Genomic DNA, 12840 nt, shown 5'->3' with positions numbered 1-12840 from the left:
TTTCTTTGCGCTGATACCTTGGAAAAATGTTCTGACCATGGTGAGAGTGGAGCACGACTGTCTCAGTGACGCATTTGGCTATCGCGTTCGGCTGTTAACGGAAAGCTTGGAGGTTCGAGCGCTCCCATGAGCGCTGTGTCGCTTTCTTTCTTTGCGCTGATAGCTTTGTAGAAATGTTCTGACGGTGGTGAGAGTGGAGCACGACTGTCTCCGCGGCGCAATTGGCTAGCGCGATCGGCTGTTCACCAAAAGGTTGGAGGTTCGAACCCTCCCGAGAGCGGTGTGTCTTTTTTTTCTTGGCGCTGATAGCTTTCGAGGAGTATTCTGATGGGGGTGAGAGTGGAGCCCGACTGTTTCCGTGGCAGATTTGGCTAGCGCAATCAACTGTTAAATGAAAGGTTGGAGGTTCGAGCCCTCCCGGGAGCAGTGTGTCACTTTTTTTCTTTGCGCTGATAGCTTTGGAGAAATGTTCTCACGGTGGTGAGATTAGAGCACGTATATCTTCTTGGCGCAATTGGCAAGCGCGTTCAGCAGTTAACCAAAAGGTTGGAGGTTCGAGCTTTCCCGAGAGCGGTGTATCTCTTTTTTCTTTGTGCTGACAGCTATGGAGAAATGTTCTGACGGTGCTGAGAGTAGAGCACGACTGTCTACGTGGCGCATTTGGCTAGCACGATCGGCTGTTAGCCAAAAGTTCGGAGGTTCGAGCCCTGCCATGAGTAGTGTGTCGCTTTTTTTTCTTTGCGCTGATACCTCGGAAAAATGTTCTGACCATGGTGAGAGTGGAGCACGACTGTCTCAGTGACGCATTTGGCTATCGCGTTCGGCTGTTAACGGAAAGCTTGGAGGTACGAGCGCTCCCATGAGCGCTGTGTCGCTTTTTTTGTGCTGATAGCTTTCGAGAAATGTTCTGACGGTGGTTAGATTGGAGCACGACTATCTCAGTGGCGCAATTGGCTAGCGCGTTCGGCTGTGAACCAAAATGTTGGAGGTTTTAGCCCTCCCGAGAGCGGTGTGTCTCTTTTTTTCTTTGCGCTGAGCGCTGTTGAGAAATGTTCTGACGATGGTGACAGTATAGCACGACTGTCTACGTGGCGCAATTGGCTAGCGCGTTCAGCAGTTAACCAAAAGGTTGGAGGTTCGAGCTTTCCCGAGAGCGGTGTGTCTCTTTTTTCTTTGTGCTGACAGCTAAGGAGAAATGTTCTGACGGTGTTGAGAGTAGAGCACGACTGTCTACGTGGCGCATTTGGCTAGCACAATCGGCTGTTAACCAAAAAGTTTGAAGGTTCGAGCCCTGCCGTGAGTGGTGTGTCGCTTTTTTTTCTTTGCGCTGATACATTTGGAGAAATGTTCTGACCATGGTGAGAGTGGAGCATGACTGTCTCCGTGACGCAATTGGCTAGCGCGATCGGCTGTTAACCGAAAGGTTGGAGGTTCGAGCCCTCCAGGGTACGGTGTGTCGTTTTTTTCTTATTTGCGCTTATAGCTTTGGAGAAATGTTTTGACGGTGGTGAGAGATGAGCACAACTGTCTCCGTGGCGCAATTGGCTAGCGCGATCAGCTGTTAACCAAAACGTTGGTGGTTCGAGCCCTCCCATGAGTGGTGTGTTGCTTTTTTCTTCGCGCTGATAGCTTTGGATAAATGTTCTGACGGTGGTGAGAGTGTAGCACGACTATCTCCGTGGTGTTGAGAGTAGAGCACGACTGTCTACGTGGCGCATTTGGCTAGCACGATCGGCTGTTAACCAAAAAGTTTTTAGGTTCGAGCCCTGCCATGAGTGGTGTGTCGCTTTTTTTTCTTTGCGCTTATATCTTTGGAGAAATGTTCTGACCATGGTGAGAGTGGAGCATGACTGTCTCCGTGACGCAATTTGCTAGCGCGATCGGCTGTTAACCGAAAGGTTGGAGGTTCGAGCCCTCCCCGGAACGGTGTGTCGTTTTTTTTTATTTGCGCTTATAGCTTTGGAGAAATGTATTGACCGTGGTGAGAGATGAGCACGACTGTCTCCGTGGCGCAATTGGCTAGCGCGTTCGGCTGTGAACCAAAACGTTGGTGGTTCGAGCCCTCCCGAGAGCGGTGTGTCTCTTATTTTTCTTCACGCTGATAGCGTTGGAGAAATGTTCTGACCGTGGTGACAGTGGAGCACGACTGTCTCCGTGGCGCTATTGGCTCGCGCGATCGGCTCTTAACCGGAAGGTTGGAGGTTCGAGCCCTCCCGGGAACGGTGTGTCGTTTTTTTATTTGCGCTGATAGCTTTGGAGAAATGTTCTGACGGTGGTGAGAGTAGAGCACGACTACCTTCATGGCGCAATTGGCTAGCGCGTTCAGCTGTTAACCAAAAGGTTGGAGGTTCGAGCCCTCCCGGGAGCAGTGTGTCGCTTTTTTTCTTTCGGCTGATAGCTTTGGAAAAATGTTCTGACGGTGGTGAGAGTAGAGCACGACTATCTCTTTGGCGCAATTGGCTAGCGCGTTCAGCTGTTAACCAAAAGGTTGGAGGTTCGAGCCCTCCCGAGAGCGGTGTGTCTCTTTTTTCTTTGCGCTGACAGCTATGGAGAAATGTTCTGACGGTGTTGAGAGTAGAGCACGACTGTCTACGTGGCGCATTTGGCTAGCACGATCGGCTGTTAGCCAAAAGTTCGGAGGTTCGAGCCCTGCCATGAGTGGTGTGTCGCTTTTTTTCTTTGCGCTGATACCTTGGAAAAATGTTCTGACCATGGTGAGAGTGGAGCACGATTGTCTCAGTGACGCATTTGGCTATCGCGTTCGGCTGTTAACGGAAAGCTTGGAGGTACGAGCGCTCCCATGAGCGCTGTGTCGCTTTTTTTGTGCTGATAGCTTTCGAGAAATGTTCTGACGGTGGTGAGATTGGAGCACGACTATCTCAGTGGCGCAATTGGCTAGCGCGTTCGGCTGTGAACCAAAATGTTGGAGGTTCTAGCCCTCCCGAGAGCGGTGTGTCTCTTTTTTTCTTTGCGCTGAGCGCTGTTGAGAAATGTTCTGACGATGGTGACAGTATAGCACGACTGTCTACGTGGCGCAATTGGCTAGCGCGTTCAGCAGTTAACCAAAAGGTTGGAGGTTCGAGCTTTCCCGAGAGCGGTGTGTCTCTTTTTTCTTTGTGCTGACAGCTAAGGAGAAATGTTCTGACGGTGTTGAGAGTAGAGCACGACTGTCTACGTGGCGCATTTGGCTAACACAATCGGCTGTTAACCAAAAAGTTTGAAGGTTCGAGCCCTGCCGTGAGTGGTGTGTCGCTTTTTTTTCTTTGCGCTGATACATTTGGGGAAATGTTCTGACCATGGTGAGAGTGGAGCATGACTGTCTCCGAGACGCAATTGGCTAGCGCGATCGGCTGTTAACCGAAAGGTTGGAGGTTCGAGCGCTCCCGGGAACGGTGTGTCGTTTTTTTTATTTGCGCTTATAGCTTTGGAGAAATGTTTTGACCGTGGTGAGAGATGAGCACAACTGTCTCCGTGGCACAATTGGCTAGCGCGATCAGCTGTTAACCAAAAGGTTGGAGGTTCGAGCCCTCCCATGAGTGGTGTGTTGCTTTTTTCTTCGCGCTGATAGCTTTGGATAAATGTTCTGACGGTGGTGAGAGTGTAGCACGACTATCTCCGTGGTGTTGAGAGTAGAGCACGACACTCTACGTGGCGCATTTGGCTAGCACGATCGGCTGTTAACCAAAAAGTTTTTAGGTTCGAGCCCTGCCATGAGTGGTGTGTCGCTTTTTTTTCTTTGCGCTGATACCTCGGAAAAATGTTCTGACCATGGTGAGAGTGGAGCACGACTGTCTCAGTGACGCATTTGGCTATCGCGTTCGGCTGTTAACGGAAAGCTTGGAGGTACGAGCGCTCCCATGAGCGCTGTGTCGCTTTTTTTGTGCTGATAGCTTTCGAGAAATGTTCTGACGGTGGTGAGATTGGAGCACGACTATCTCAGTGGCGCAATTGGCTAGCGCGTTCGGCTGTGAACCAAAATGTTGGAGGTTTTAGCCCTCCCGAGAGCGGTGTGTCTCTTTTTTTCTTTGCGCTGAGCGCTGTTGAGAAATGTTCTGACGATGGTGACAGTATAGCACGACTGTCTACGTGGCGCAATTGGCTAGCGCGTTCAGCAGTTAACCAAAAGGTTGGAGGTTCGAGCTTTCCCGAGAGCGGTGTGTCTCTTTTTTCTTTGTGCTGACAGCTAAGGAGAAATGTTCTGACGGTGTTGAGAGTAGAGCACGACTGTCTACGTGGCGCATTTGGCTAGCACAATCGGCTGTTAACCAAAAAGTTTGAAGGTTCGAGCCCTGCCGTGAGTGGTGTGTCGCTTTTTTTTCTTTGCGCTGATACATTTGGAGAAATGTTCTGACCATGGTGAGAGTGGAGCATGACTGTCTCCGTGACGCAATTGGCTAGCGCGATCGGCTGTTAACCGAAAGGTTGGAGGTTCGAGCCCTCCAGGGTACGGTGTGTCGTTTTTTTCTTATTTGCGCTTATAGCTTTGGAGAAATGTTTTGACGGTGGTGAGAGATGAGCACAACTGTCTCCGTGGCGCAATTGGCTAGCGCGATCAGCTGTTAACCAAAACGTTGGTGGTTCGAGCCCTCCCATGAGTGGTGTGTTGCTTTTTTCTTCGCGCTGATAGCTTTGGATAAATGTTCTGACGGTGGTGAGAGTGTAGCACGACTATCTCCGTGGTGTTGAGAGTAGAGCACGACTGTCTACGTGGCGCATTTGGCTAGCACGATCGGCTGTTAACCAAAAAGTTTTTAGGTTCGAGCCCTGCCATGAGTGGTGTGTCGCTTTTTTTTCTTTGCGCTTATATCTTTGGAGAAATGTTCTGACCATGGTGAGAGTGGAGCATGACTGTCTCCGTGACGCAATTTGCTAGCGCGATCGGCTGTTAACCGAAAGGTTGGAGGTTCGAGCTCTCCCCGGAACGGTGTGTCGTTTTTTTTTATTTGCGCTTATAGCTTTGGAGAAATGTATTGACCGTGGTGAGAGATGAGCACGACTGTCTCCGTGGCGCAATTGGCTAGCGCGTTCGGCTGTGAACCAAAACGTTGGTGGTTCGAGCCCTCCCGAGAGCGGTGTGTCTCTTATTTTTCTTCACGCTGATAGCGTTGGAGAAATGTTCTGACCGTGGTGACAGTGGAGCACGACTGTCTCCGTGGCGCTATTGGCTCGCGCGATCGGCTCTTAACCGGAAGGTTGGAGGTTCGAGCCCTCCCGGGAACGGTGTGTCGTTTTTTTATTTGCGCTGATAGCTTTGGAGAAATGTTCTGACGGTGGTGAGAGTAGAGCACGACTACCTTCATGGCGCAATTGGCTAGCGCGTTCAGCTGTTAACCAAAAGGTTGGAGGTTCGAGCCCTCCCGGGAGCAGTGTGTCGCTTTTTTTCTTTCGGCTGATAGCTTTGGAAAAATGTTCTGACGGTGGTGAGAGTAGAGCACGACTATCTCTTTGGCGCAATTGGCTAGCGCGTTCAGCTGTTAACCAAAAGGTTGGAGGTTCGAGCCCTCCCGAGAGCGGTGTGTTTCTTTTTTCTTTGCGCTGACAGCTATGGAGAAATGTTCTGTTGGTGTTGAGAGTAGAGCACGACTGTCTACGTGGCGCATTTGGCTAGCACGATCGGCTGTTAGCCAAAAGTTCGGAGGTTCGAGCCCTGCCATGAGTGGTGTGTCGCTTTTTTTCTTTGCGCTGATACCTTGGAAAAATGTTCTGACCATGGTGAGAGTGGAGCACGATTGTCTCAGTGACGCATTTGGCTATCGCGTTCGGCTGTTAACGGAAAGCTTGGAGGTACGAGCGCTCCCATGAGCGCTGTGTCGCTTTTTTTGTGCTGATAGCTTTCGAGAAATGTTCTGACGGTGGTGAGATTGGAGCACGACTATCTCAGTGGCGCAATTGGCTAGCGCGTTCGGCTGTGAACCAAAATGTTGGAGGTTCTAGCCCTCCCGAGAGCGGTGTGTCTCTTTTTTTCTTTGCGCTGAGCGCTGTTGAGAAATGTTCTGACGATGGTGACAGTATAGCACGACTGTCTACGTGGCGCAATTGGCTAGCGCGTTCAGCAGTTAACCAAAAGGTTGGAGGTTCGAGCTTTCCCGAGAGCGGTGTGTCTCTTTTTTCTTTGTGCTGACAGCTAAGGAGAAATGTTCTGACGGTGTTGAGAGTAGAGCACGACTGTCTACGTGGCGCATTTGGCTAACACAATCGGCTGTTAACCAAAAAGTTTGAAGGTTCGAGCCCTGCCGTGAGTGGTGTGTCGCTTTTTTTTCTTTGCGCTGATACATTTGGGGAAATGTTCTGACCATGGTGAGAGTGGAGCATGACTGTCTCCGAGACGCAATTGGCTAGCGCGATCGGCTGTTAACCGAAAGGTTGGACGTTCGAGCCCTCCCGGGAACGGTGTGTCGTTTTTTTTATTTGCGCTTATAGCTTTGGAGAAATGTTTTGACCGTGGTGAGAGATGAGCACAACTGTCTCCGTGGCACAATTGGCTAGCGCGATCAGCTGTTAACCAAAAGGTTGGAGGTTCGAGCCCTCCCATGAGTGGTGTGTTGCTTTTTTCTTCGCGCTGATAGCTTTGGATAAATGTTCTGACGGTGGTGAGAGTGTAGCACGACTATCTCCGTGGTGTTGAGAGTAGAGCACGACACTCTACGTGGCGCATTTGGCTAGCACGATCGGCTGTTAACCAAAAAGTTTTTAGGTTCGAGCCCTGCCATGAGTGGTGTGTCGCTTTTTTTTCTTTGCGCTGATACCTTTGGAGAAATGTTCTGACCATGGTGAGAGTGGAGCATGACTGTCTCCGTGACGCAATTGGCTAGCGCGATCGGCTGTTAACCGAAAGGTTGGAGGTTCGAGCCCTCCCGGGAACGGTGTGTCGTTTTTTTTATTTGCGCTTATAGCTTTGGAGAAATGTATTGACCGTGGTGAGAGATGAGCACGAGTGTCTCCATGGCGCAATTGGCTAGCGCGTTCGGCTGTGAACCAAAACGTTGGAGGTTCGAGCCCTCCCGAGAGCGGTGTGTCGCTTTTTTTCTTTCGGCTGATAGCTTTGGAAAAATGTTCTGACGGTGGTGAGAGTAGAGCACGACTATCTCTTTGGCGCAATTGGCTAGCGCGTTCAGCTGTTAACCAAAAGGTTGGAGGATCGAGCCCTCCCGAGAGCGGTGTGTCTCTTTTTTCTTTGCGCTGACAGCTATGGAGAAATGTTCTGACGGTGTTGAGAGTAGAGCACGACTGTCTACGTGGCGCATTTGGCTAGCACGATCGGCTGTTAGCCAAAAGTTCGGAGGTTCGAGCCCTGCCATGAGTGGTGTGTCGCTTTTTTTTCTTTGCGCTGATACCTTGGAAAAATGTTCTGACCATGGTGAGAGTGGAGCACGACTGTCTCAGTGACGCATTTGGCTATCGCGTTCGGCTGTTAACGGAAAGCTTGGAGGTACGAGCGCTCCCATGAGCGCCGTGTCGCTTTTTTGTGCTGATAGCTTTCGAGAAATGTTCTGACGGTAGTGAGATTGGAGCACGACTATCTCAGTGGCGCAATTGGCTAGCGCGTTCGGCTGTGAACCAAAATGTTGGAGGTTCTAGCCCTCCCGAGAGCGGTGTGTCTCTTTTTTTCTTTGCGCTGAGCGCTGTTGAGAAATGTTCTCACGATGGTGACAGTATAGCACGACTGTCTACGTGGCGCGATTGGCTAGCACGATCGGCTGTTAACCAAAAGGTTAGAGGTTCTAGCCCTCCCGAGAGCGGTGTGTCTCTTTTTTTCTTTGCGCTGATAGCTTTGTATAAATGTTCTGACGGTGGTGAGAGTGGAGCACGACTGTCTCCGCGGCGCAATTGGCTAGCGCGATCGGCTGTTAACGAAAAGGTTGGAGGTTCGAACCATCCCGAGAGCGGTGTGTCTTTTTTTTCTTGGCGCTGATAGCTTTCGAGGAGTATTCTGATGGGGGTGAGAGTGGAGCACGACTGTTTCCGTGGCAGATTTGGCTAGCGCAATCAACTGTTAACTGAAAGGTTGGAGGTTCGAGCCCTCCCGGGAGCAGTGTGTCACTTTTTTTCTTCGCGCCGATAGCTTTGGAGAAATGTTCTGACGGTGGTGAGAGTGGAGCACGACTATCTCCATGGCGCGATCGACTAGCGCGTTCAGCAGTTAACCAAAAGGTTGGAGGTTCGAGCCCTCCCGAGAGCGGTGTGTCTCTTTTTTTTGGCGCTGACAGCTATGGAGAAATGTTCTGACGGTGTTGAGAGTACAGCACGACTGTCTACGTGGCGCATTTCGCTAGCACGATCGACTGTTAACCAAAAAGTTTGGAGGTTCGAACCCTGCCTAGAGTGGTGTGTCTCTTTTTTTTCTTTGCGCTGATAGCTTTGGAGAAATGTTCTGACGGTGGTGAGATTGGAGCACGATGTTTCCTTGGAAGAATTGGCTAGCGCGGTCAACTGTTAACCGAAAGGTTGGAAGTTCGAGCCCTCCCGGGAGCAGTGTGTCGCTTTTTTTCTTTGCGCTGATAGCTTTGGAGAAATGTTCTGACGGTGGTGAGAGTAGAGCACGACCATCTCCTTGGCGCAATTGGCTAGCCCGTTCAGCTGTTAACCTAAAGGTTGGAGGTTCGAGCCCTCCCGAGAGCGGCGTGTCTCTGTTTTCTTTGCGCTGACAGCTGTGGAGAAATATTCTGATGGTGGTGAGAGTAGAGCACGACAACCTCCTTGGCGCAATTGGCTAGCGCGTTCAGCTGTTAACCAAAAGGTTCGAGGTTCGAGCCCTCTCGGGAGCAGTGTGTCGCTTTTTTTCTTTCGGCTGATAGCTTTGGAGAAATGTTCTGACGGTGGTGAGAGTAGAGCACGACTATCTCCTTGGCGCAATTGGCTAGCGCGTTCAGCTGTTAACCAAAAGGTTGGAGGTTCGAGCCCTCCCGAGAGCGGTGTGTCTCTTTTTTCTTTGCGCTGACAGCTGTAGAGAAATGTTCTGACGGTGGTGACAGTAGAGCACGACTGTCTACGTGGCGCGATTGGCTAGCACGATCGGCTGTTAACCAAAAGGTTGGAGGTTCGAGCCCTCCGGAGAGCGGTGTGTTTTTTTTTTCTTGGCGCTGATAGCTTTCGAGGAGTATTCTGATGGGGGTGAGAGTGGAGGACGACTGTTTCCGTGGCAGATTTGGCTAGCGCAATCAACTGTTAAATGAAAGGTTGGAGGTTCGAGCCCTCCCAGGAGCAGTGTGTCACTTTTTTTCTTTGCGCTGATAGCTTTGGAGAAATGTTCTGACGGTGGTGAGATTAGAGCACGTTTATCTCCTTGGCGCAATGGGCTAGCGCGTTCAGCAGTTAACCAAAAGGTTGGAGGTTCGAGCTTTACCGAGAGCGGTGTGTCTCTTTTTTCTTTGTGCTGACAGCTACGGAGAAATGTTCTGACAGTGTTGAGAGTAGAGCACGACTGTCTACGTGGCGCATTTGGCTAGCACGATCGGCTGTTAACCAAAAAATTTGAAGGTTCGAGCCCTGCCGTGAGTGGTGTGTCGCTTTTTTTTCTTTGCGCTGATACCTTTGGAGAAATGTTCTGACGGTGGTGAGAGTAGAGCACGACTACCTTCTTGGCGCAATTGACTAGCGCGTTCATCTGTTAACCAAAAGGTTTGAGGTTCGAGCCCTCCCGGGTGCAGTATGTCGCTTTTTTTCTTTCGGCTGATAGCTTTGGAGAAATGTTCTGACGGTGGTGAGAGTAGAGCACGACTATCTCCATGGCGCAATTGACTAGCGCGTTCATCTGTTAACCAAAAGGTTTGAGGTTCGAGCCCTCCCGGGTGCAGTATGTCGCTTTTTTTCTTTCGGCTGATAGCTTTGGAGAAATGTTCTAACGGTGGTGAGATCGGAGCACGACTATCTCCTTGGCGCAATTGGCTAGCGCGTTCGGCTGTGAACCAAAAGGTTGGAGGTTCGAGCTTTACCGAGAGCGGTGTGTCTCTTTTTTCTTTGTGCTGACAGCTATGGAGAAATGTTCTGACGGTGTTGAGAGTAGAGCACGACTGTCTACGTGGCGCATTTGGCTAGCACGATCGGCTGTTAACCAAAAAATTTGAAGGTTCGAGCCCTGCCGTGAGTGGTGTGTCGCTTTTTTTTCTTTGCGCTGATACCTTTGGAGAAATGTTCTGACCATGGTGAGAGTGGAGCATGACTGTCTCCGTGACGCAATTGGCTAGCGCGATCGGCTGTTAACCGAAAGGTTGGAGGTTCGAGCCCTCCCGGGAACGGTGTGTCGTTTTTTTTATTTGCGCTTATAGCTTTGGAGAAATGTTTTGACCGTGGTGAGAGATGAGCACAACTGTCTCCGTGGCGCAATTGGCTAGCGCAATCAGCTGTTAACCAAAAGGTTGGAGGTTCGAGCCCTCCCATGAGTGGTGTGTTGCTTTTTTCTTTGCGCTGATAGCTTTGGATAAATGTTCTGACGGTGGTGAGAGTGTAGCACGACTATCTTCGTGGTGTTGAGAGTAGAGCACGACTGTCTACGTGGTGCATTTGGCTAGCACGATCGGCTGTTAACCAAAAAGTTTGAAGGTTCGAGCCCTGCCATGAGTGGTGTGTCGCTTTTTTTTCTTTGCGCTGATACCTTTGGAGAAATGTTTTGACCGTGGTGAGAGATGAGCACGACTGTCTCCGTGGCGCAATTGGCTAGCGCGTTCGGCTGTGAACCAAAACGTTGGAGGTTCGAGCCCTCCCGAGAGCGGTGTGTCTCTTATTTTTCTTCGCGCTGATAGCGTTGGAGAAATGTTCTGACCGATGTGACAGTGGAGCACGACTGTCTCCGTGGCGCTATTGGCTCGCGCGATCGGCTCTTAACCGAAAGGTTTGAGGTTCGAGCCCTCCCGGGAACGGTGTGGCGTTTTTTATTTGCGCTGATAGCTTTGGAGAATTGTTCTGACGGTGGTGAGAGTAGAGCACGACTACCTTCTTGGCGCAATTGGCTAGCACGTTCATCTGTTAACCAAAGGTTGGAGGTTCGAGCCCTCCCGGGAGCAGTGTGTCGCTTTTTTTCTTCCGGCTGATAGCTTTGGAGAAATGTTCTGACGGTTGTGAGAGTAGAGCACGACTATCTCCTTGGCGCAATTGGCTAGTGCGTTCAGCTGTTAACCAAAAGATTGGAGGTTCGAGCCCTCCCGAGAGCGGTGTGTCACTTTTTTTTCTTTGCGCTGATAGCTTTGGAGAAATGTTCTGACAGTGGTGAGAGTAGAGCACGTTTATCTCCTTGGCGCAATAGGCTAGCGCGTTCAGCTGTTAACCAAAAGGTTTGAGGTTCGAACACACCCGAGAGCGGTGTCTCTTTTTCTTTGCGCTGACAGCTATGGAGAAATGTTCTGACGGTTGCGAGAGTAGAGCACGACTGTCTACGTGGCGCATTTGGCTAGCACGATCGGCTGTTAGCCAAAAGTTTGGAGGTTCGAGCCCTGCCATGAGTGGTGTGTCGCTTTTTTTTTCTTTGCGCTGATACCTTGGAAAAATGTTCTGACCATCGTGAGAGTGGAGCACGACTGTCTCTGTGACGCATTTGGCTATCGCGTTCGGCTGTTAACGGAAAGGGTGGAGGTTCGAGCGCTCCCATGAGCGCTGTGTCGCTTTTTTTGTGCTGATAGCTTTCGAGAAATGTTCTGATGGTGGTGAGATTGGAGCACGACTATCTCAGTGGCGCAATTGGCTAGAGCGTTTGGCTGTGAACCAAAATGTAGGAGGTTCTAGCCCTCCCGAGAGCGGTGTGTCTCTTTTTTTCTTTGCGCTGAGCGCTGTTGAGAAGTGTTCTGACGATGGTGACAGTATAGCGCGACTGTCTACGTGGCGCGATTGGCTAGCACGATCGGCTGTTAACCAAAAGGTTAGAGGTTCTAGCCCTCCCGAGAGCGGTGTGTCTCTTTATTTCTTTGCGCTGATAGCTTTGTATAAATGTTCTGACGGTGGTGAGAGTGGAGCACGACTGTCTCCGCTGCGCAATTGGCTAGCGCTATCGGCTGTTAACCAAAAGGTTGGAGGTTCGAACCCTGCCGAGAGCGGTGTGTCTTTTTTTTCTTGGCGCTGATAGCTTTCGAGGAGTATTCTGATGGGGGTGAGAGTGGAGCACGACTGTTTCCGTGGCAGATTTGGCTAGCGCAATCAACTGTTAACTGAAAGGTTGGAAGTTCGAGCCCTCCCGGGAGCAGTGTGTCACTTTTTTTCTTTGCGCTGATAGCTTTGGAGAAATGTTCTGACGGTGGTGAGTTTAGAGCACGTTTATCTCCTTGGCGCAATTGGCTAGTGCGTTCAGCAGTTAACCAAAAGGTTGGAGGTTCGAGCTTTCCCGAGAGCGGTGTGTCTCTTTTTTCTTTGTGCTGACAGCTATGGAGAAATGTTCTGACGGTGTTGAGAGTAGAGCACGACTGTCTACGTGGCGCATTTGGCTAGCGCGTTCGGCTGTGAACCAAAACGTTGGAGGTTCGAGCCCTCCCGAGAGCGGTGTGTCTCTTATTTTTCTTCGCGCTGATAGCTTTGGAGAAATCTTCTGACCGGGGTGACAGTGGAGCACGACTGTCTCCGTGGCGCTATTGGCTCGCGCGATCGGCTCTTAACCGAAAGGTTGGAGGCTCGAGCCCTCCCGGGAACGGTGTGTCGTTTTTTTTATTTGCGCTGGTAGCTTTGGAGAAATGTTCTGACGGTGGTGAGAGTAGAGCACGACTATCTCCTTGGCGCAATTGGCTAGCGCGTTCAGCTGTTAACCAAAAGGTTGGCGGTTAGAGCCCTCCCGAGAGCGGTGTGTCTCTTTTTTCTTTGCGCTGACAGCTATGGAGAAATGTTCTGACGGTGTTGAGAGTAGAGCACGAGTGTCTACGTGGC

The sequence above is a fragment of the Rhipicephalus microplus genome, chromosome 4, assembly GCF_043290135.1.
Source record: "Rhipicephalus microplus isolate Deutch F79 chromosome 4, USDA_Rmic, whole genome shotgun sequence".
NCBI classification, from domain to species: Eukaryota; Metazoa; Arthropoda; class Arachnida; order Ixodida; family Ixodidae; genus Rhipicephalus; species Rhipicephalus microplus.
This window is presented reverse-complemented; position numbering follows the sequence as displayed.